This window comes from Chiloscyllium plagiosum, unplaced genomic scaffold (genome assembly GCF_037043375.1).
Source record: "Chiloscyllium plagiosum isolate Xiang-an unplaced genomic scaffold, Cpla_swu_hap1 HiC_scaffold_8, whole genome shotgun sequence".
In the NCBI taxonomy this organism is placed as follows: domain Eukaryota; kingdom Metazoa; phylum Chordata; class Chondrichthyes; order Orectolobiformes; family Hemiscylliidae; genus Chiloscyllium; species Chiloscyllium plagiosum.
The window spans coordinates 29,986,012-30,008,056 of NW_028270146.1; the positions used below are offsets into that span (position 1 = coordinate 29,986,012).

Sequence of the window (22,045 nt, forward strand, 5' to 3'; positions counted from 1 at the left end):
GTTTCCACACTGTCGAGATTCTAGTTATGCTAGTAGGGGGTGGTGGCTTAAGTTTAGGTTTGATGGTTATGACATTAAGCTGTCTTCCTTTTGTTTTTTTGCACACATTTAAAATATTTAGTAATTGAAGCAAAAATGGCATGAAGAGCACTGTTTTGACGCAATGAGTGGTTAGCATCTGAATACACCTCCTGAGAGTCTGCAGGAGGCAAGTTCAATCAGATCATTCAAAAATGAGTTTTGTGTTTAGTTCATTCACAGGATGAGGGCGTTGCTGACAAGGTCATCATTTATTGCCCATGTATAATTGCCCAGAGAACAGTTAAGAGTCAACTACATTATTGTGGGTCTGGAGTCACATGTAGAACAGACCAGTTAAGGATGGCTGTTTCCTTCCTTAAAGGACATTGGTGAACCTGATGGGTTTTTCTAATAATCAGCAACAAACTTGTGTTCACCATTCAGACGCCTAACTCCAGATTTTTATTGAACTCAAACTCCACCATGTGCAGTAGCAAGATTTGGGCCCAGGTATCCAGAACATGGGCGGCACGGTGGCACAGTGGTTAGCACTGCTGCCTCACAGCGTCAGAGACCCGGGTTCAATTCCCGCCTCAGGCGACTGACTGTGTGGAGTTTGCACGTTCTCCCCGTGTCTGCGTGGGTTTCCTCCGGGTGCTCCGGTTTCCTCCCACAGTCCAAAGATGTGCAGGTTAGGTGAATTGGCCATGCTAAATTGCCCGTAGTGTTAGGTAAGGAGTACATGTAGGGGTATGGGTGGGTTGCGCTTCGGCGGGGCGGTGTGGACTTGTTGGGCCGATGGGCCTGTTTCCACACTGTAAGTAATCTAATCTAATCTAAACATTATCTGGGTCCTTAGGTTAACAATCTAGCAATAATACCGCTAGGCCACCATCTCCCCAAGTTATCTGAAATGGAGAAAGTGCAAGGGTTATCTGGAGAAAGCGTGAGAATGGCACAACAGGAGGTGCTTATTTGGAGAACTGACACAGAAATGCTGGAGTGAATGGCGTCCTTCCGTACTGTAACAATTTTGTAACTCTGCTCTCTGATCATGCAATTGTATTTTTGATGACAAAAAAAAATTGAATTATGTCTAACTAGGTTTAAAATAGCATATAAAGTTATAGTTATTGCTCTCTGTGAAAAACTAATTTCAGATTTTTGGAATGCCAACTTCCTCCATTCTGAGAAAGTCCAGGTTTAAAAAAAAACCTAATATTTCCTTTTCTCCCTGAATTGATGTGCATGTTACAATCTTCATTATTATTTCTGCAATTGAAAGTATCTGAATAGTAATCTGCTTTTTACTTCCTGATTTGGTTACTGTATTGTTGCAGAGAGCCAAAGATTCTTTGTGGCTGGCACCAGGATTAAATTAACTGAAGTAAAAGTGAAATTCATAATGTTTTGGGGTACTATGGATGGAAATGCTTTAATTGGGATCCTCACTTCCAGATAGCTTTTCACCATCATTGCTCTTGAGACCTTGCTGCATATAATTAAGTAATGCAGAGGACTTCTCTGCAGATCAGCTGTTAATTGACAAATTCTAAAGTTTCTATTATCTTATTTAAGGTCACATACATGACCTGTTGGTGAAGGATTGTATATATTTTTGAAATTGTCACATTCAATGTTCCATGCACATGGCCACTCAGTCCATGCAACAGACTTAAAGGAAACAAAAAGACAGATTAGAATTTATCGTGAACCTTTCAGGACCAGTGGATGTGCCAAACTGCTTTACAGTCAATGACGCCATTTTTGAAGTGTCATCATTGTTTCACTTCTTCAAATGCAACAATGTCCAATAAACAGCAATGTGACAATGATCAGATGGCTTGCTTTTGTAATCTTGGTCAAGGGATAAATATTGGCCAGGAATAAGTCCCCTGCTCATCTACAAAATAGTGCTTTGTGCTCTTATCCCTGTCCCTACTTCTAGGAATGGAGTCCATGAGGGAAGCATCCCCACTTCCTGCACAATGTTCCAGTAGACAGATCCGTCAGGCATACACATTAAATCATGATGTCATCCAAACTATCTAAGAAATATAGCCAACTTGGAAATAATTTCTAAGTGATCAACAATTGTTTGATTACAAGTCTCAGTTGGGAAGAAGACAAGGGGACTGCTGTCGGCTTTAATTTCTATAGCAAAACATATGGTCAGTTGGCAATGGATAAGTAAGAGACAGGAAGGAGACACTCTTGATTGCAAACTTACCAGCAGAGAACTGTAACATTTTGTCCCAGGTGACATGACGTCTCTAATTCTGATAGCCATGCGTACCATAAATCCACCGATATCTAACAAGTCCTCCCCTGTACTTGTTAACTATGTCATATGTTGATGGCCTCATTTGGCCTTTCTCAGTTTCTGTGTTTGATTTTCCTGTGAGGACATAGAGAGAGAGAAGAAAAGAGAGAAAGAGAGGGAGAAGAAACCTGTGAGTGAGATTAATGGAATGTATTGAATGAATAGTTGGAGGACATTTGTTGAAGGGGAGACATAAAGTTGCATAAGAATAAGGGTGAATGTCAGTGACTGATAGATAGATAAAGAAGTATGGAGTACAAGACAGAGAGGAATGGGTGCACCTGCAAGGTACCTTAGCCTGAGGCATGATGAGCTGGAATAGGACAGACAAGGCGAACGAGGGATGTATTATGATAATGTAAGTTAATTACATTTCCTTTCCTGCACTTCTTAGACCTTTCAATCTCTTCGTATATGGCAGCATGCTGCAGAATCCTGGAACATTGGGCGGCATGGTGGCTCAATGGTCCATACTTCTGCCTCACAGTGCTATGGACCCAGGTTTGATTCCAGCCTCGGGCAACTGTCTGTGTGGAGTTTGCACATTCTCCCCATGTCTGCATGGTTTTCTCTGAGTGGTGTGATTTCCTCCCACAGTCCAAAGATGTGCAGGTTAGGTGAATTAGCCATTCTAAATTGCCCACAGTGTTCAGGGTGTATAGGTTAGTTGCATTAGTCAAGGGAAATGTAGAATAATAGGGTAGGGAAGTGGGTCTGGGTGGGTTACTCTTTGGAGGGTTGGTGTGGACGTTTTGGGTCAAATCGATGCTGACTTTCTCCACCATTTCAGTACACGTTGGAGTTTAGGAAAAAGAGAGGCAAGCTTATTGAAACATAATAAATTCTTAGCAGGAGAAGTGAGAGAAGGTTATTTCCCCTTATGGGAGCATCTAGAACCAGAGTGCATAATCTCAAACTAAGGGGGCATCCATTTAAGACAGAGATGTTGAGGAATTTTTTCCCACTGTGGAATTCTTTACTGGAGAGAGCTTTTGAGATTGGATTATTAAGTATATTCAAGGCTGAGATAGATTTTTAATTAGTACAAGAATTGAGGATTATAAGGAAAAGGCAGGAGAGTTGAACATTATGAGATCAGCCATGGTATGATTGATGGAGGAGAAGACTTGATGTACTTTATGGTCTCCTTCTGTTCCTACATCTTATGATCTTATCTCCAACATTGTAATTGTGATGCCTCCAAAAGGTTTCTTCCTCATGTTGCCAGAGTAAACCACATCCCTCCAGACTGCAGAACATCTACTGAGATGACAGTGAAGCAAGGCGCAATCTGTGATCTTTTCAACTCAATTCTCCACTTCCCTCTCTTTGATTGTGTACACCCAACTGTTCAAATGATATGCTTCGAGTCATACGGCATAGAAATAGACTTTTCGGTCCAAACAGTCCATGCCGAACATAATCCCAAACTAAACAAGTCCCACCGGCTTGTACTTGACTCATATCTCTCCAAATATTTTTTTCATGTACTTATGTAAATACCTTTTAATCGTTGTAACTGTTCCCACATCTACCACTTCCTCTGGAAGTTCATTCCAAACACAAAACCACTTTGTGTAAAAAAGTTGCCTTTTTGTCATTTTAAATCTTTCTCCTCTCACATTAAAAAATGTCCACTCGACTTGAAATTCCCCACCCTACAGAAAAGACACCTCTCATTCACCATATCTATACATCTCATTATTTTATAAATCTCTATAAGGTCATCTCTCAACCTCCTATACTCCAATGAAAAAAATCCCAGCCTTTCCTTATAATCCAAACCTTCCATTCCCAGTGTCATCATGGTAAATCTCTTCTGAACTTTCTCCAGCTTAATAATGTATTTCCTATAACAGGGAAACCAGGACTGGACACAATATTCCAGAAGAGGCCTCACCAATGTCCTGGCAAGAGGGGATCGGGGGGCAGAAGCAGGCTGAGACAATGGGTCGGCCGGGGCAGTCAGGTTTGTGGATTTTGGGCAGGAGGTAGAAACGGGCGGTGCGGGGTTGTGAGACTATGAGGTTGGAGGCGGTGGATGGGAGATCCCCTGAGGTGATGGAGGTGGATGGGAGATCACCAATGTCCTGTACAACTTCAACATAATGTCCCAACTTCTATACTCATAGGTCTGAACAATTAAAGGAAGTGTGCTAAACGCCTTATTAACCACCCTATCTAAATCTGAACTATGTCCCTGAACCCCATGTCTCCCTGTTCTGCAACACTACCCAAGGGTCTATTTTTAATCATAAAAGTTTGTTTTACCAAAATTCAAATTAAACTTCATCTGGCACTTTTTAGCCCATTGGCCCAATTGATCAAGATCTCTTTGTAATCTTACCTAACCTTCCTCACTGTCCACTATACTACCAATCTTGGTGTCGTCCGCAAATTTACTAACCATGTTTTCTGTATTCTCATCTCAATTGTTTGTATAAATGGCAAACAAAAGTGGACCCAGTAGCGATTACTTGGAAAGTCCCTTTAATTGCTAGTGCTGAATCTGTGTCATGCAGGTTATTAGTAGAATTACTAATGTAACTTGGTCAGGAAACTGCAAGTGCCTGAGTTAATCACATGTACGCTGTTCTGATTGAGTTGCTACTTGCAAATAAACTCTCCTTCCAGAGCATTACCAGTTTAAAAGGCAGTCCAAAACTCTGATGAGTTATGGGTGGATATTACTTATATTAATCAAAAACTCACCCAGCTACATCAGATGCTTGCCTTCAGCTGCAACGTCTGTAAAACAAACATGACCTTGCCATGTTTGCCCTTAATACGTGTTAAAGACTTGATACTAGTGACTCTCCTTAAAAGCATTCCTTTCTGAACATAATTCTAACCTAAGCAGATAATTTCACTGCATGAAATTATTTTCTATTGATGTCCATTGCACTGCATATAATTCCTGATCCTTGCATGTCAGCTAATCCTGATTGAAGTTTAATATTTCTGATGTTATTCATCTTTGAACTCCAAGCAAAGAACACATTACATCTTGTCGACCATTGTCTGTTTTCACACGAGCACATTAGAAGTGAACTGTACGGTGTTGTTTCAACTTACCATTAGTCGTACAACATATGGTTTAAATTGCTTGAAGCACATACAAGTCATTCTTTTTTATCTAAAGAAAAACTGATCTATGCAGAAAAAGTCCTGACGGGGTAAATGGGTTTGTACCGAGATCCAAATATACATGATCGGGATTCATTAAACAAAGGGATTAGAAATCCAGTTACTATTGAATAAGACAGAACTTTAACTTATGCAGATACATTGAAAACATGACCAACTTTACAGTTACCATTTGACATTTGTTCTTTAACAATTCCAACCCAGTTAACTGAATTACCATATGCCAGAAGAACCAGCAATTCAAATGATAAAGCTGACCTCATATAAATGTATTACCATAAGTACTTAAGCCATTTGGATGACTTCTGCTGGAATGGCAAAGCATTCTTTATGCCTCTATTTCTTCTCTAGCGAGGAACTCACTTTCTTGTATTGTTGGACTGTGTTTTCTGATTTTTCTAGCAAAGTGGAGTTTCAGGCAGATTTACGTCAGACAGCCCACTATGGGCCATGTGGCTGAGAGGGAAATTTGCCTGCAACATCCTGCTCCCGATTTGTGTTTCCAACAGCTGTAGATAGTGATAGCGAGATAGGTATATTCAGACTATAGTCATTCTCCTCCACCTCTTTTGGGGATGTTCTGCTGCTGGTCTCTCCATCTCAAGGCTGTGTGGCAGGTGTTCGAGGTTTCTGATGCTGCTGTGCTTCGTAATAACATTTCTATTGCTGTCTGGTTCAACATTGCTGTCTTTTGGTCAACACAGGAATCCTGTGAACGTTGATTCTCCTGATGGCATATTAATGACAATAAATGATTGTATAGTGTTGTATATGGGAAGCTTAACCTTCATAAGTAGGCCAATGCCAAGCCCCATCAAAGAACTCTAAGCTCTGTGAATGTACTCAGATGTAAGTTGCAGAATCAAAACCCCAGGGCTACGTTGGTTAAGTTAAGCACAGGCACTGATCCACTAGAATAACAACTCATCCCAAACATCACAGAACAGGCAAGTGAAGTGAAATGCTGTAGGTCTGAACATTGTCTTCCAGCATCAGGCATAAATAGTGATGCAGAAATGGCCAAGACAGTGAGATCTTTAAGCCTGCATATCTTCGTGTACCTGATGTTTCAAGGGCCCATTGATGTAACACATATAATGATGATGACTACATGATACGTAAACTGGAATATTCATGGTTGCAAGAGATCAAGGTTTTATTAGAATCCAATTTGATGGCACTGGGTGGCATCACAGAATCAGTGGATGCATGATTAATACAATTGTCCCTAACAGACCGTCACACAAATTATTATATTCTATTCCCAGAGAAAGAAACAGGAACTTACCCCACTCTGCAGCCATTTTGTCTCATTATTCAGCAGTTGAATTTGACCTGAAGATGGCAAGGTTTCAGCTTCATGCCCTCATGAGCACGGTGGCTCAGTGCTTAGCACTGCTGCCTCACAGCACCAGGGACCCAGTTTCGATTCCAGTCTCGGGTGAATGTCTGAGGAGTTTGTACATTCTCTCTGTGTCTGCATGGGTTTCCTCCAGGTGCTCTGGTTTCCTCCCACAACCCAAAATGTGCAGGTTAGTTGAGTTGGCCATGCTACATTGCCCATAGTGTTCAGGGATGTGTAGATTAGGTGTATTAATCAGGGGTAAATATAAAATAGTGGTAGGGGAATGGGTCTGGGTGGGTTACCCTTCAGACTGTCAGTGTGGACTTGTTGGGCCAAATAGCCTGTTTCCACACTATAGGGATTGTATGAAACTCTATATACCTCTACCTGAGAAGAACAATAATCCCCGCCACCACACATTCATGTTCCCCTTTGTGTGGTGTGTCCCCTGGCTGACCATGGTCCTCCTTCACTCCATTCAGTACTGTTCGTCTTTGACAAACAGACATGGTCAGTGTTTGAAGCACTGGCAGTGTGGTTGGTACTTAAGATGCCAGCACACGCTGTAATGGTGACATTGATTTACATCAGTGCCCTAAATTAATCATCCCCTTGAAAGTTTGGTACTTTCAACAGTGACAAGGTACCTGTTTCTTCTTCTGTGTTAAACAGCAATGCAAGTCAGAGAAGCTGGCAGTCTTCAGGTTACGTTGCTATTAGAGTGGGTGTGTTCTAAACCCCAGGTCCTACAAAGTAGGGTCTCCCTCCCTCCCTCCTCCTCTAACCTAAATTAAGAGTCCACAGACTTGCCACAAAAAGAGGGTCGAAGGAAGTTTGGATCGAAGAGTGAGGCTTCAGCTCAGGAGTCTTTGACAAGGAGGTTGAGTGGTGATTACGCCACAGTTGAAGAGGGTGAAGACATGACTGCCCAGCTGGTTCAGTGTGCTACGTGCTTGATGTGGGAGGTCAACGACTCTGGTGTGTCTGGCTCGTATATGTGTGGAAAGTGTGTGCACATTCAGCTATTGACCGAGCATATTGCAGCGCTGATGAAAGAACACGAGGACCTTAGGCTTATCCGAGAGAACGAGATCTTTCTGGACAAGACCTTCAGCGAGGTTATTACACCAATCATGCCAGAAGAGAGCAGACGATGAGGAAGGCAGAGAGGAGACAGGTGCAAGAGACCCCCGGGAGAAGTACCTGTCAGGAACAAGTTGAAGCTTTTGGAAACATTAGAGACTGATGACACTGCCAGTTCACAAGGCGGCCAGGTCTGTCAATCAAAAGTTGGCGCAGAGGCAGAACGGAAGAGTCGGCCATCGTACAGAGCCGTGGTAATTGGGGACTCCATCGTGAGAGGAACTGACCAAGGTTTTTGTGGCCGCAGACAGGATTTAAGGATGGTGTGTTGCCTTCCTGGTGCCAGGGTGAAAGACATCGCGGACAGAGTGCAGGAAATCCTCAAGGACGAGGGTGAAGAGCCAGAGGTGCTGGTACATGTCGGCACAAATGATGTTGGGAAGAAGAGGAGGAACATACTACAGCGGGACTTCGGAGAACTAGGAAGAAGGCTGAAAAGCAGGACGTCCAAGGTGGTTATCTCCGGTTTGCTTCCAGTTCCTCGTGCTGGTGTGGCCAGAAACAGGGAGATAATGGACTTGAATGTGTGGTTGGGGAACTGGTGCAGGAAGCAAGGATTTAAGTTCTTGGATCACTGGGGTATATTTTGTGGTAAGCATAAATTCTACAAGAGAGACAGTTTGCACCTTAATAGGTTAGGGACCAGCATTCTGGCAGGCAGATTTTCTACTGCAACACCACTACATTTAAACTAAGTAGCGGGGGGAAGAGGACAAACTGGATGTTTAAAAAGGAAATTAAAGGGAAAGTTAGAACAAGAGAAGTAAAGAAAGGCAACTGTATCAATGAGGCAGAAAACTCGGAAAGGCATCATGCTGTAAGGTTGAGTGAAATAGGGGTTGATGGGAAGGGTGAGAGCAGTAACAAATTAAAAATACTTTACATGAATGCACGAAGCATTAGACACAAGATGGATGAGCTTGAGGCTCTTTTGGAAATTGGCAGATACAATATTATGGGGATAACTGAGACGTGGCTTCAAGTGGACAGGGCCTGGGAAATGAATATTCAAGGCTACACGTGCTATCGTAGGGACAGAGTGACTGGCAGAGGGGGTGGGGTGGCCTTGTTGGTAAGGGACGATATTCAGTCCCTTGCGCAGGGGGACCTAGAATCAGGGGATGTAGAGTCAGTGTGGATAGAGCTGTGAAATACTAAGGGTAAAAAGACCCTCTTGGGAGTCATCTACAGGCCCCCAAACAGTAGTCTGGATGTCAGATGTAAGTTGAATCAGGAGCTGAAATTGGCCTGTCGCAAAGATGTTACTACAGTTGTTATGGGGGATTTTAACATACAGGTAGACTGGGAGAATCAGGATGGTATTGGACCTCAAGAAAGAGACTTTGTGGAGTGCCTCAGAGATGGATTCTTAGAGCAGCTGGTGCTGGAGCCGACCAGGGAGAAGGCAATTCTGGATCTGGTATTGTGCAACGAACCAGAATTGGTCAGAGACCTCGAAGTGAAGGAGCCATTGGGAAGTAGTGACCATAATACATTAAGCTTCAATCTGCAGTTTGAGAGGGAGAGGGTACAGTCGGAAGTGACAGTACTTCTGTTGAATAAAGGGAACTATGGAGCTATGTGTGAGGAGCTGGCCAAGGTTCAATGGTGCAATACCTTAGCAGGGATGACTGTGGAGGAACAATGGCGGATATTTCTGTGTATAATGCAGAAGTTGCAGGATCAGTTCATTCCTAAAAGGAAGAAAGATCCCAGGAGGAGGCATGGGTGGCTGTGGCTGACGAGGGAAGTTAAGAAACATATAAAGTTAAAAGAGAAAAAGTATAACATAGCAAAGATAAGTGGGAAAACTGAGGACTGGGAAGCTTTTAAAGAGCAACAGAAGATTACTAAGAAGGAAATACGCAGAGGAAAAGTGAGGTACGAAGGTAAATTGGCCAATAATATAAAGGAGGATAGTAAGAGCTTTTTTAGGTATGTGCAAGGCAAAAAAATGGTTAGGACTAAAATTGGGCCCTTGAAGACAGAAACAGGGGAATATATTACGGGGAACAAAGAAATAGCAGAAGAATTAAATGGGTACTTCAGATCTGTGTTCACTGGGGAAGACACAAGCTATCTCCCTGAGGTAACAGGGGCTGAAGGACCTGAACTTAAGGGAATCTATATTTGCCAGGATTTGGTATTGGAGAGACTGTTAGGTCTGAAGGTTGATAAGTCTCCGGGGCCTGATGGTCTGCATCCCGGGGTACTGAAGGAGGTGGCTCGGGAAATCGTGGATGCATTGGTGATTATTTTCCAGAGTTCGATAGATTCGGGGTCGGTTCCTGAGGATTGGAGGGTGGCTCATGTTATACCACTTTTTAAGAAAGGTGGGAGAGAGAAAGCAGGAAATTATAGACCAGTTAGTCTGACCTCAGTGGTGGGAAAGATGCTGGAATCTATTATAAAGGATGAAATTACGGCACATCGGGATAGTAGTAACAGGATAGGACAGAGTCAGCATGGATTTATGAAGAGGAAATCATGCTTGACTAATCTTCTTGAATTTTTTGAGGATGTAACTCTGAAGATGGACGAGAGAGATCCAGTAGATGTAGTGTACCTGGACTTTCAGAAAGCTTTTGATAAAGTCCCACACAGGAGGTTAGTGAGTAAAATTAGGGCGCATGGTATTGGGGGCAAAGTACTAGATTGGATTGAAAATTGGTTGGCTGATATGAAACAAAGGGTAGTGATAAACGGCTCCATTTCGGAATGGCAGGTAGTGAGCAGTGGGGTACTGCAGGGATCAGTACTGGGACCGTAGCTTTTTACAACATATGTTAATGATATAGAAGATGGTATCAGCAATAACATTCGCAAATTTGCTGATGATACAAAGCTGGGTTGCAGGGTGAAATGTGATGAGGATGTTAGGAGATTACAGGGTGACCTGGACAAGTTAGGTGAGTGGGCAGATGCATGGCAGATGCAGTTTAATGTGAATAACTGTATGGTTATCCACTTTGGTGGCAAGAAGAGGAAGACAGATTACTACCTAAATGGAATCAATTTAGGTAAAGGGGCAGTACAAAGAGATCTAGGTGTTCTTGTGCACCAGTCAATGAAGGTAAGCATGCAGGTACAGCAGGTAGTGAAGAAGGCTAATAGCATGCTGACTTTCATAACAAGAGGAATTGAGTATAGAAGCAAAGAGGTGCTTCTGCAGCTGTACAGGGCCCTGGTGAGACCACACCTGGATTACTGTGTGCAGTTCTGGTCTCCAAATTTGAGGAAAGACATTCTGGCGATTGAGGGAGTGCAGCGTAGGTTCACGAGGTCAATTCCTGGAATGGCGGGATTACCTTACACGGAAAGAGGCGATTGGGCTTGTATATCCTTGAGTTTCGAAGACTGAGAGGGGATCTGATTGAGACATATAAGATTATGAAAGGATTGGACATTCTGGCAGCAGGAAACATGTTTCCGCTGATGGGTGAGTGCCGAACCAGAGGACACAGCTTAAAAATATGGGGTAGACCATTTAAGACAGAGATGAGGAGAAACTTCTTCACCCGGAGAGTGGTGGCTGTGTGGAATGCTCTGCCCCAGAGGGCAGTGGAGGCCCAGTCTCTGGATTCATTTAAGAAAGAGTTGAATCGAGCTCTCAAAGATAGTGGAATCAAGGGTTATGGAGATAAGGCAGGAACAGGATACTGATTAGGAATGATCAGCCATGATCATATTGAATGGCGGTGCAGGCTCGAAGGGTTAAATGGCCTACTCCTGCACCTATTGTCTATTGTCTATTGTCCGAAGATCCTATGTGTTAGAATGCAATGCAAGTCATAAGAGGCTGACAGATTTGAAGTCAGCGCAAAATGAGTGAGTGTTAAGAAAGCAAGGTAATATACATAAAGTAGATGGATAAAATGAACAGCTGTCCCTGTGATCAAAGCAACCTGACTGAAACATGCAAGGCATGAATGATCATATGCTCCAAAGCGAATGGCTGAATTTGTATATAAATTATACCAAAAGGAGTCTTAATGATCTAGTGAAGCTGGTGCTTTTCCTGAGCATAATTGTGTGGATAAAGGCTGGAAGAGGAAGATGTCCATGAAGCATGAAGGAAGATGGTGGTGAAGCTGCAAGGTTTGATTGGACTCTTGTTGTATCTTCAAAACTGTTATGGAGAAAATGTCAAAAGCTTTTTTGCAGATTTGTGCCACTTGCTTGAGCTGACATTTGGAAGTGTAATTTACGCCCAGAAAATTAACCTCAAGGTCCACTTTATTTGAGAGTATTGTGTGAGATGAAAACAGTATATTTTTGCACGGAACACAGATGGGAGGAATAATGTTATTCAACTGTTAATTGCACTTGATCTTACCTTCATACCAAAAAGTGCTGATAAGCCTCTGTGCTAGAGGACTAACACAGCTTATGCTTTAATACAGGAAGTGATTACGACAGACGATGTATGAGGGTTGCATACTGATGGCAACGTATTTCTTATGCTTTTGGAAGTCTTTTTATGCCCATTTCTATTTCACCAAACTCTGAAAAAAGATAACATTCATCTGCAGGTGTGCTTCCAGCGAGAAAGGTTTTGCTTTTTGTGTGGCAGTAATGGGAAGCTCTTTGACCAGAGTGCCAGCATAAATTTCCCCAGTTAGGCAAAAATAATCTTTCATTAGCTTTGCTTCAAGATGATTGAAACCTTTCTGACTGAACTTTATAATTCAAAGATAATGATAGCTGGTCAAGAGTTGTATAAAACCTTTTTAATTTGTCAGTGGAACATTTTCTTGTTACTGACTCAGAATTATCTAAGGCACAAGATGATACAAAGAGAAAGGAAGGTTTGGAGGGAGTGAAGTCTTCATCTATACTAAGCAACACCATTAGCAACGTCAAAAGGAATTGATGCTCACCCAGCATTCAGTCCATTGTACCTGTGCCAGTCAACAAGTAGCCATGCAGCCTATCCACCTTTACTGCCATGATTCATAGCCTTCAAAGCACAACCACTTTCCATAAATCCACTGCAAACACTGGCACTTGCTCCAAGTGAAAAAGTGTTTCATGGTCCCCTTCTTTCACCCCAGCTTTCTCATTCCCAAAAGGCCTGGAGGTTTCTGGAAAGTACAAAGAGTTGGAAGGGTCTCTGAATACCAATATCCTTCCCAGCCTTCGTTCCAGAGGTCAAACCCACTTACCCAGGAGGGCTCTGTACATGCTCAGATACTACTCTTCAATAGTTTTCAGCGAATGGGAAATACAGGCACAGCAGTAAACCTTAACTAACTCCAGGTAGGTTTAAAAAATTCATTAACTTATTTCGAATCTATGCACTGTGCTGTGAATTAAGATTCCTCGCCTGTCTTGGCCACAAGAAAATCGTCTGATTTTCAAAGAATATGAATATTATCACATTCATCAGGCTATGCACAGATTATGAGTACACAAGTAGAGCAAAAATGAAATTTGGATTCAACCAATCTGATCTAATAATCTCATAAAGGAGCCTTTGGAAGTAATGCGCTGTGATAAGTTCCAATGCCAATTTGAACATGCTTTAAAATGGAAAATTATGGAGCTCTTTCCCATTTGTTGGTGAAAAAAAGAATTGGTAGAGTGAATTAACAATGTGATGATGCCAAGTGATGATAACTTCCCTCAGGTTAAATGGCAAAAACTTGCACCTAACAGTTCTGTGTATAATTAAAACAGAAATGTTATGGAATAATGCACAGCATTTTATTTTACATTTTTAACCAATTGAGTTTGTGATGATCCTTGTGGTTTTATATTTTCAATAGCAACTCCAAATGTACATGGCGAAATGTGTATTGAATCAAAAAGACATCAAATTATGTAAATGAAGAAAAAGTCTGTGCAGAACATCAAATAATGTAACTGTTATTTTCCATTATTTAAATTATATAAATATCTAAATTCAGATAATAGAATAAAATGCATCAAGTTCTGTAAAGCATCAGTCAATATTAATTTCCAGTAGGAAGGGAGTATATCTAAGCCACAAAATTAGAAAGGATAAAATTAAAACAGAAAGACAGAACAACACATTAGAAAAGGAAAGTGAATGAATAGTTAAAAAAAACTAAACATCTTGTGAAGAACATCACCAAATTAATGCAATAATCAAAATGTTTAGCTTAAGGAACACTAGCAATGGGATTCAATTCAACAAAAATCTCACTCAGAATCTGAATCTTTGCCAAGATTCATGAACAAGAAGAAGATAGAAGTCTTGAGACAAAATAGAGCATCTGCAAAATAAAACCTTGTATTTACATCCAGCATAGATACACACAGAAAAATACATCTAACTGCCTGAGAACCCTTAACAAGCAACAATCGCTGTTTTGTCCAGAAACAATGACAGCAGAAGCTTACTTAAGCCCAGTTTGCATAACAAACTTTTTTGACACAAGTGAAGAGCTGAGTTATCTTAAAAAGAGAATTCCTTGTCATGTTCGACAAGAGAAAAAACTATGAATTTATACTGGGATTGTGAGTGTAATCTTTGTGTAATATTTGTTTGTATATTTGGATTTTACATCAAAGTAGATTTGAACAATATGCATTTATCTCTAGGCTGTCCCATATACTGATTCATATTCCAACGTTTTGATCCATTGTAGCTTGGAATGTTTACAGGTTAATTGTTTTTCAGGAATTGAGGATGTATTTGCATTGTTCTGCTTGCTGTTGCAAATATGGCTAGAATTGACATTCTCTCTTGCCATTTGTTGTGTCTCCGGTCCCATTTAGAGTCTAGAGCCCCACAGCATAGAGACAAGGCCTTCAGTCCAAACTGGTCCATGCTGACCAAAATGGTCATCCACGCTAACCCCATTTTCCTGCACTTAGCCCATATTCCTCTAAACCTTTGCTATTCATGTATTTTCCAAATGCCATTTAAATGTTGTTAATGTTCCACTTCCGCTGACACTCATTCCATATGCGTATAACTCTCTTTGTAAAAAAGTTACCTCTCAGGTTTCTTTTTATTCTTTCCCCTCTAATCTTAAACTGATGCCCTCTCATCCTCAATTCCCCAACCCTGGGAAAAAGACGAGTGCATTCACTCTATCCATGCCTCATGATTGTTATGGACTAGGCCAGATCACACAAAATCTTCTCAAACAAGCAGCCCAGATCATAACTTTGCAATTTATTTTGATAAGTGTACAGTGAAAATTATCCAGATTATGTTAGCGAGGTTGACTACCAAGTTTTAAAACAGACAAGCATTTATTCACAAAATTATGGAATGAAACACAAAAAACAGAATAAAGAATACACATAGAACTCAAATTATCCCAAACTAGACTTAATTATGCTGGTCCGAATATGGACAACTGTGCTAATAAACAAACCCCCTAAACACAGAGCAAAAAATAGAACAAAGGCTTACAGGTCGAAGTTAGAAGGGCTGAAGGAGAGAGAGTCTAACAGCCTGTTTCCGCACAGCCCACTGCTAAACTGCTAACCAAGTTCTGAACTGAACTGCTCAGCTAGAGAGCTACCACATCTCCTTGACTTATACAGGTTACTTGTAAAAACATAAAAGCTTTGGCCTAAAGTCTCATCCGTTTACATATAAACAAAAAAGCCTCTCAGCATTCTTTTATCTTTGTACCAAACTCAGCCGTTTCGGAGCCCGGAGTGTTTTAGACCCCTCTTAAAAATTCAAGGACACGGTATCCTTGAGAAAAGGTGTTCTTTTAGAAAAAAGGACCAGCTTTGTGACATGATCTTATACATTTCTATAAGATTCCTCCTCAGTCTCCTACGCTGTAAAGAAAAATGTCCTAGCTTGTTCAACTTCTCCCTATAACTTAGACCCTGGCAATATCCTTGTAAATTTCTTCTGCAATCTTTCCAGTTTAATAACATCGTTCCTATAGCAAGATGACCAAAACTGAAAACAATACACCAAGTGCAGCCTCCAACTTCTATACTCAATGCCCTGACTGATGAAGGCCAGTGTGTCAAAAGCCTTCTTCACTGCCCTGTCTACCTGTGAATCCACTTTCAGAGAACTGTGCACCTGAACTCCAAAGTCCCTCTGTTCCACTAAACCTCTTAAGGCCCTAACACTCACCATGGAACTCCAACCTTGATTTGACTTTCTAAAATTCAACACTTCACACTTATCTATATTAAACTCCATTTGCCATTTCTCGGCCCACTTCCCCAGCTGACCAAGGTCCTGCTGCAATTTTTGATAATCTTCCTCACTGTCCACAATATCCCCAATTTTAATATTATCTGCAAACTTACTAATTATGCCTTGCACATTCTCATCCAAATCATTGGTATGCATAGCACACAGCACTGACCCCTGAGGCACACCACTAGTCATAGACGTCCAGTCCAACAAGCCTTCGTCCCACCCTCTGCTTCCTTCCATCAAGCCAGTTGCGTACCCAATTTGCCAGCTGTCCTTAGATTCCATGCGATCTAACCTTCCAGAGCAACCTACCATGTGGAATCTTATCAAAGGCCTTATTGAAATCCATAATGCCCTGCCCTCATTCAACCTTCCTGGTCACTTCATCAAAGAACTCTAAGGAATTTGTGATGCATGAACTCTCATGCACAAAGCCATGCTGACTACTCCTAATCAAACCCAGTCTTTCCAAATGCATGTGTATCTTATCCTTCACAATCTTCTCAAGTAAGTTACCTACCACAGATGTTAGGCTTACTGGTTTATAGTTCACAGGTTTTTCTTTGCAGCCCTTCTTGAGTAAGGGCACAACATTCGCTACCCTCCAGTCTTCCATGGCCTCACCCATGGCTAAAAATGAAGCAGAAATATCAGCCAGGAACCCCACAATTTCTTATCTATCCACTTGTAGTGTTTTTGGATATATCTGGTCAGGACCAGGAGATTTATCCATCTTCATACATTCTAACACATCCAACACCTCCTCGACTGTGATATGGGCTGTCACCAAAGCTTCCTGGTTAAGTGCTTTTGCCTGAAACGTCGATTCTCCTGCTACTTGGATGCTGACTGACCTGCTGTGCTTTTCCAGCACCACACTTTTGACTCTGATCTCGAGCATCTGCAGTCCTCACTTTCGCTCTGTCCTCAAGATGTCACCACTAACTTCCCCAAGTTCCCAAGTCTCCACGGTAAACACAAAGGAGACATATTCATTGAGGAGCTTACTCATCTCCTGTGGTTCTACACATAATGTCCACTTCAGTCCTTGAGTGTCCTATTCTGCCCTTAGTTATTCCTTTTCCTTTAAGATACTTAAATAGTCTCTTTAGATTTACCCTGACCTTCTCAGCCAAAGCAATGTCATGCCCCCTTTTCATCTTCCTCATCATCATTTTCAGTAAACTCCTGTATCCCTGATATATCTCCAAGGATTAATCAACTAGAAAAAACTGAGGACTGCAGATGCTGGAGATCAGAGTCAAAGAGAGTGTTGCTGGAAAAGCACAGCTGGTCAGGCAGCATCCAAGGAGCAGGCGAATCGACGTTTCGGGCATAAGCCCTTCATCAGGAATTCATCCTTGATCCCAGCTGCCTGTACCTGAGCCATACCTCCTTCTTTTTTCTGGTCAAAGCCTCAATACCTCTGGTCATCCAGGGTTTCCTATTTCTGCCAACCTTACCCTCTCCCTTGCAGGAACACATAGACATTGAACTCTAGTTATCTCATATTTAAAGGACTCCCACTTGCCGGAGGTCCCTTTGCCTGCAAACAAACTACTCTAATCAACCCCCTGCAAGCTCCTATCTAATTCCATCAAAATTCACCTTGTCCCAATTTAGAACTTGAACCTGTGGACCAGTTTTTGTCCCTCTCCATAACTATTTTAAAATTAATAGAACTATGGTCACTGGTCCCAAACTGCTCCCCCACTGTCACCTCTGTCACCTGTCCTGGCCTATTTCCCAACAGTAGGTTGAGTTTTGCCCCTTCCAGAGTAGGACCCTCAATATACTGCTTGAGAAAACTTTCCTGAATACACTTAACAAATTCTAGCCTATCTAAGCCCTTAACGCTATGGCAGTTCCAGTCTATGTTAGAAAAATTTAAATCACCCACTATGACGACCCTATTGCTCCTGCAAATCTCCCTAGTCTCCCCGAATATTTATTTGTATACTACCCATTGACTATTTGTGGGCCTATACTACGACCCCAATAATGTCACCATTCCCTTCTTTTTTCCTAACTCCACTACGAAGTCTCACTGAATGATCCCTTAGTCATTTCATTTCTGACTACTGCTGTGATACTTCCCTGAATCAAAAATGCAACTCCCCCTCCCCTCTTTCTTTCACCTCTGTCCCACCTAAGCACCTCCACCCTGGCACATTAAGCTGCCAATCTTTTCCCTTCCTTAGCAATGCTTCAGTAATGGCTATAATATCCCAGTCCCACGTACCTATCCACACCCTGAGTTCATCAGCCTTACCTGCCAGCCCTTTTGCGTTAAAATACATGCAATTTAACCCAACAGGCATTCCTTGCTCCCTATTGTGTTCCAGCCTGACCTATCTCTTCAACTTGCTATTTCTAATTTAATATTCCATATTGGGATACACTACACTGTTAAAATTATTTGCTTCTGCAGCCATTTTCTTTTAGAAATCTGAAATACCCATTCCTGAGGTAAGAAGGGATTAAAATGAGACAGTTGCAATTTATGCCACTTTATTGAAACCACAATTATTCAATACATTCCCGAGGCAGGAACGTGTAGCAGTATTTTGGGTCAGCCACTTTGTTCAAAAGGACATATGTTACAGCCACTCAAAGTCACAGAAAACTTTGCGGCAAACTCCCGGACCAGTTAAAAGTGGTTTAAGACCAGGGCAATCTTGCACTCAATATCCTGAAAACCCTGTTTAGGTATCAGATTAGGAGCTTAATCAATGTTAAGGAGGATTTCACTTTCTGCATCTTAATGCTACACATTGACTCATTGAACAAGTGCATGGACTACAATATGGAGGCCTGGTATTGTGGGATTGTGGGATTTTGCCTCTTTGTCCTATTAGTAGCATTGTGCAAGTGTCAGCACCGCACCATGTTCAGAAAACCAGTGTGACCACCACCAGCTTCTCAGAGCAGCAGGTGGTGGGCAATAAATAGGGCATTGTCAACATTGCAGGCATCAAGTGAGCATATGAAAAGAAGTGAATCAGCACATATCCAACTCAAAACACTTGACAATGAGTTTTGTTACCTTGAAGTTGCTTTCAGCTAAGCAAATTATAGCCACGGCTAATGACCATCAATGTACCTATGCACAAGCAAAAATGTCATCACTCATTTTCACACAAGGTAAATATTTGAGTCAAATGCAAAACAATAGTAACATCAAAGTATGGCTTGCGGTGTGTTATGTTCAGCTCATTGAGACCTTCAAAACATATTTCCACAACTTTACATTCCAGATCTATTGACATACCTTTGTTTCAATTTGAAAGGATTTAACACTGGGATTGTACTGCGGGTGGCAGGAATTTATTTTTCCTAATTTCCTCATTCATAATGATTTGTCATCAAACACTGTATTTTTCTCCCCCAGCTTGAATTATTTTACAAACTTTTGTGCTGGTCCTAAACCTGTGCAATTTGGATTTTGCAGTTTGCATTTATGTAGCACCTTTTACATAGTAAAACCTTCCAAGATGCTTCACAGAAGCATTATTGATCAAATTTGGATGTGGAGTTACCGAAGGAGATATTATGATAAAGCAGCTAAAAGGTTCTGAAGAAAGGGGGAACTTAAGGTGCAATGTTAACAATGAAAGAGAGATAGAGTTGAAGAGTTTTAAGGGGGCATTCCAAAATAGTAGGCGTATTTCCTTGTTCTTACATCTGGGTTTATTGGATCATAGTACATGTGCAATATTGGGACATGAAGCTCAATTGGCTGTCAGGAAACCTGCCTGAAATTTTGTCCATTTTCCCTCTATGTGCTACATATAGGTGATCCATTCCATCCAGTTGTCAAGGTGTTTTAGAATCCATGTTGTGTTCTGGAATGAAGGGAAATGGAGTGCGACTCCCTCTTCTGAAGGTGACTCAACTTTGTTTGTAATTCTCTAGCAGGTCAGGCTGAGATCAAAGTTATTTTGCACTGTTGTTTCTGTACCGTTAGTGAAGGTAGATTGAAAAGTATGAATGAAGCACCTGGAGTAGTTGATTGCAAAACCTTCCCAATGAGCAAGTAGTAAATTCCATTCTCTAATAGCAGCAGTATGAAGTGAAACCACCTCTTCCACAGAGTGAAAATTTGGACGCAGTGTGTAATAAGTGGCCAATCCACCTCCACCAAAGTATACGATAACCTCCACTATGGATTAATGTAGCTCAATGGGATTATATTTAAAACTCACACAGAGACCACTTTCACCCATCCTTGCCTGCACAAAGAATCATTTTGGATAGTTGCACATAACTATTTCTATGGAGGCAAAATGTAAGACGCAATAGGTTCAAGCACAAAAAGATGTGGAGGTGATACAAAATGATTGTTTCCAACAAATAAAGAATTTATATCATGGGACTGAACATATTTGAAGAGCACTGTGCAAGGAAGTTCAGACTTCATTAACAATACATTGCTGTAACATGTGATTTGATTACTCAACCTTTTGGATAATTTATTAGATAAACCTCACTGCAAAGAAAGGAAGACAAGCCCTGAATGATTTCTTTTTCTGCCGGAGGCTTTTTCCAAGTTCGTGACGAAATTGTTCAATCTTAAATCATGTGAAAAGCTTTAGAAGCCTTCATGACGCATTCTTCGCACTTTATAAATTTTGTCAAAAGGAGCACAACGAAAACCAGTTGTCAGGACAGGAGAAATGATAAACATGAGACTATGTTCCAGAAAGAATTGGGTGCGGTCAGCAGCACATACACCGAGAGAACTGACCTCTCTCTGCAAATTCAGTGTCATGATCAAAAGCAATTAGTCTTGTTTGGCAGATAGTTAATCTTTGCTGTAAATATTGTAACTTTATAGTTATGGTCAAAAAGGATAGGTAACTCCAATGTGGAGACTAGGAAACTAAATACACAGGCACATATGGGCTATTTTTATCAGGCCTCTAGAAACTGGAGGGAGGGGGGCAGTGGCAGTGACCTGACCTTTAAAAAGCTGAAGATACACATGATTGGGTGATTTCCTAACATCTGTGCTAAACAATACTGTGATTCTACTTTCAGCCTCTGGTTTTGGACTTTTACACAAATGGAAGGAATTCTCCATATCAACTCTTATCAAAACCTTACTTCAGGGAGAGGTTTGTTAGCATGGCCACATTTCTGGTTTTGTTGACATCAATGAAAAACAGTCTGTGACATTGTTTGGCCCCCGGAAATTGATGTAAATGTGTGTGGTACTGCTAGAAATGGCACTATGTGAACACATTTCTCTCCTCAGTCATCTGCCCTATCTGCTTATGCAGGTTGGTGTCAATTCTTTTTCCCGAAACATTCCTGCTAAAATGCCTGGGGATATTTTACTGTGTTTAATATATTTTATAAATTTAAATTTTCGTCATTGTTGTTAAAAGCAAAATGTATGCAATGTATTTCATTTTGTGCATTAACTTGCACTTGGGAAATAAAGAACTGTGTCAGCAAAAAAAAAGCAAATATTTATTTGTATTTTGTTGCTTTTAGCTCCATGCATTTATTTTCTCCGCTGTGAAGGTCTCATTTTGGCAGACTCACATTGTTTATTTCCCATATAATTGGCACAGCAAACTTGCAGCCAACAAAGTCGAAGGATTGAAATCCCTTTGAGGTTTCCTGCTGTGCCTTCTGATTTAAATGGAGGAATCAAGTTCAGGTATAATGTCATTGAAGCATTACTGTTGTACCCATCATTGAGTAGACAAGAAAAATGCTGTGCACACCTGAAATCTGAAGTAGACACAGAAAATGTTCGAAATACGCAGCAGGTCTGGCAGCAACTATGAAGAAATGAGCGAAGTTAATTGGGTGGATTTTCAAAAGGTTGCAGGAGGCTGTTTGGGTTGGGAAACAAGGTTACTGCCAAACAAGGGCCATTGAGCTCATTAAAAGATTGTTTATAGTG

General features: G+C 41.3%; 1 long non-coding RNA gene across 1 annotated transcript in view; it reads right to left on the reverse strand.

Annotated features, from left to right (window-relative positions):
- Positions 1 to 19,192, reverse strand: part of LOC122553418 (uncharacterized) — an 82,776-nt gene extending 63,584 nt beyond the window's left edge. Inside the window, exon 1 of the long non-coding RNA XR_006312708.2 lies at positions 19,175 to 19,192. This is a non-coding gene — a long non-coding RNA (uncharacterized LOC122553418). The remainder of the gene's footprint in view (positions 1 to 19,174) is intronic.
- Between the last annotated feature and the right edge of the window lie 2,853 nt (positions 19,193 to 22,045).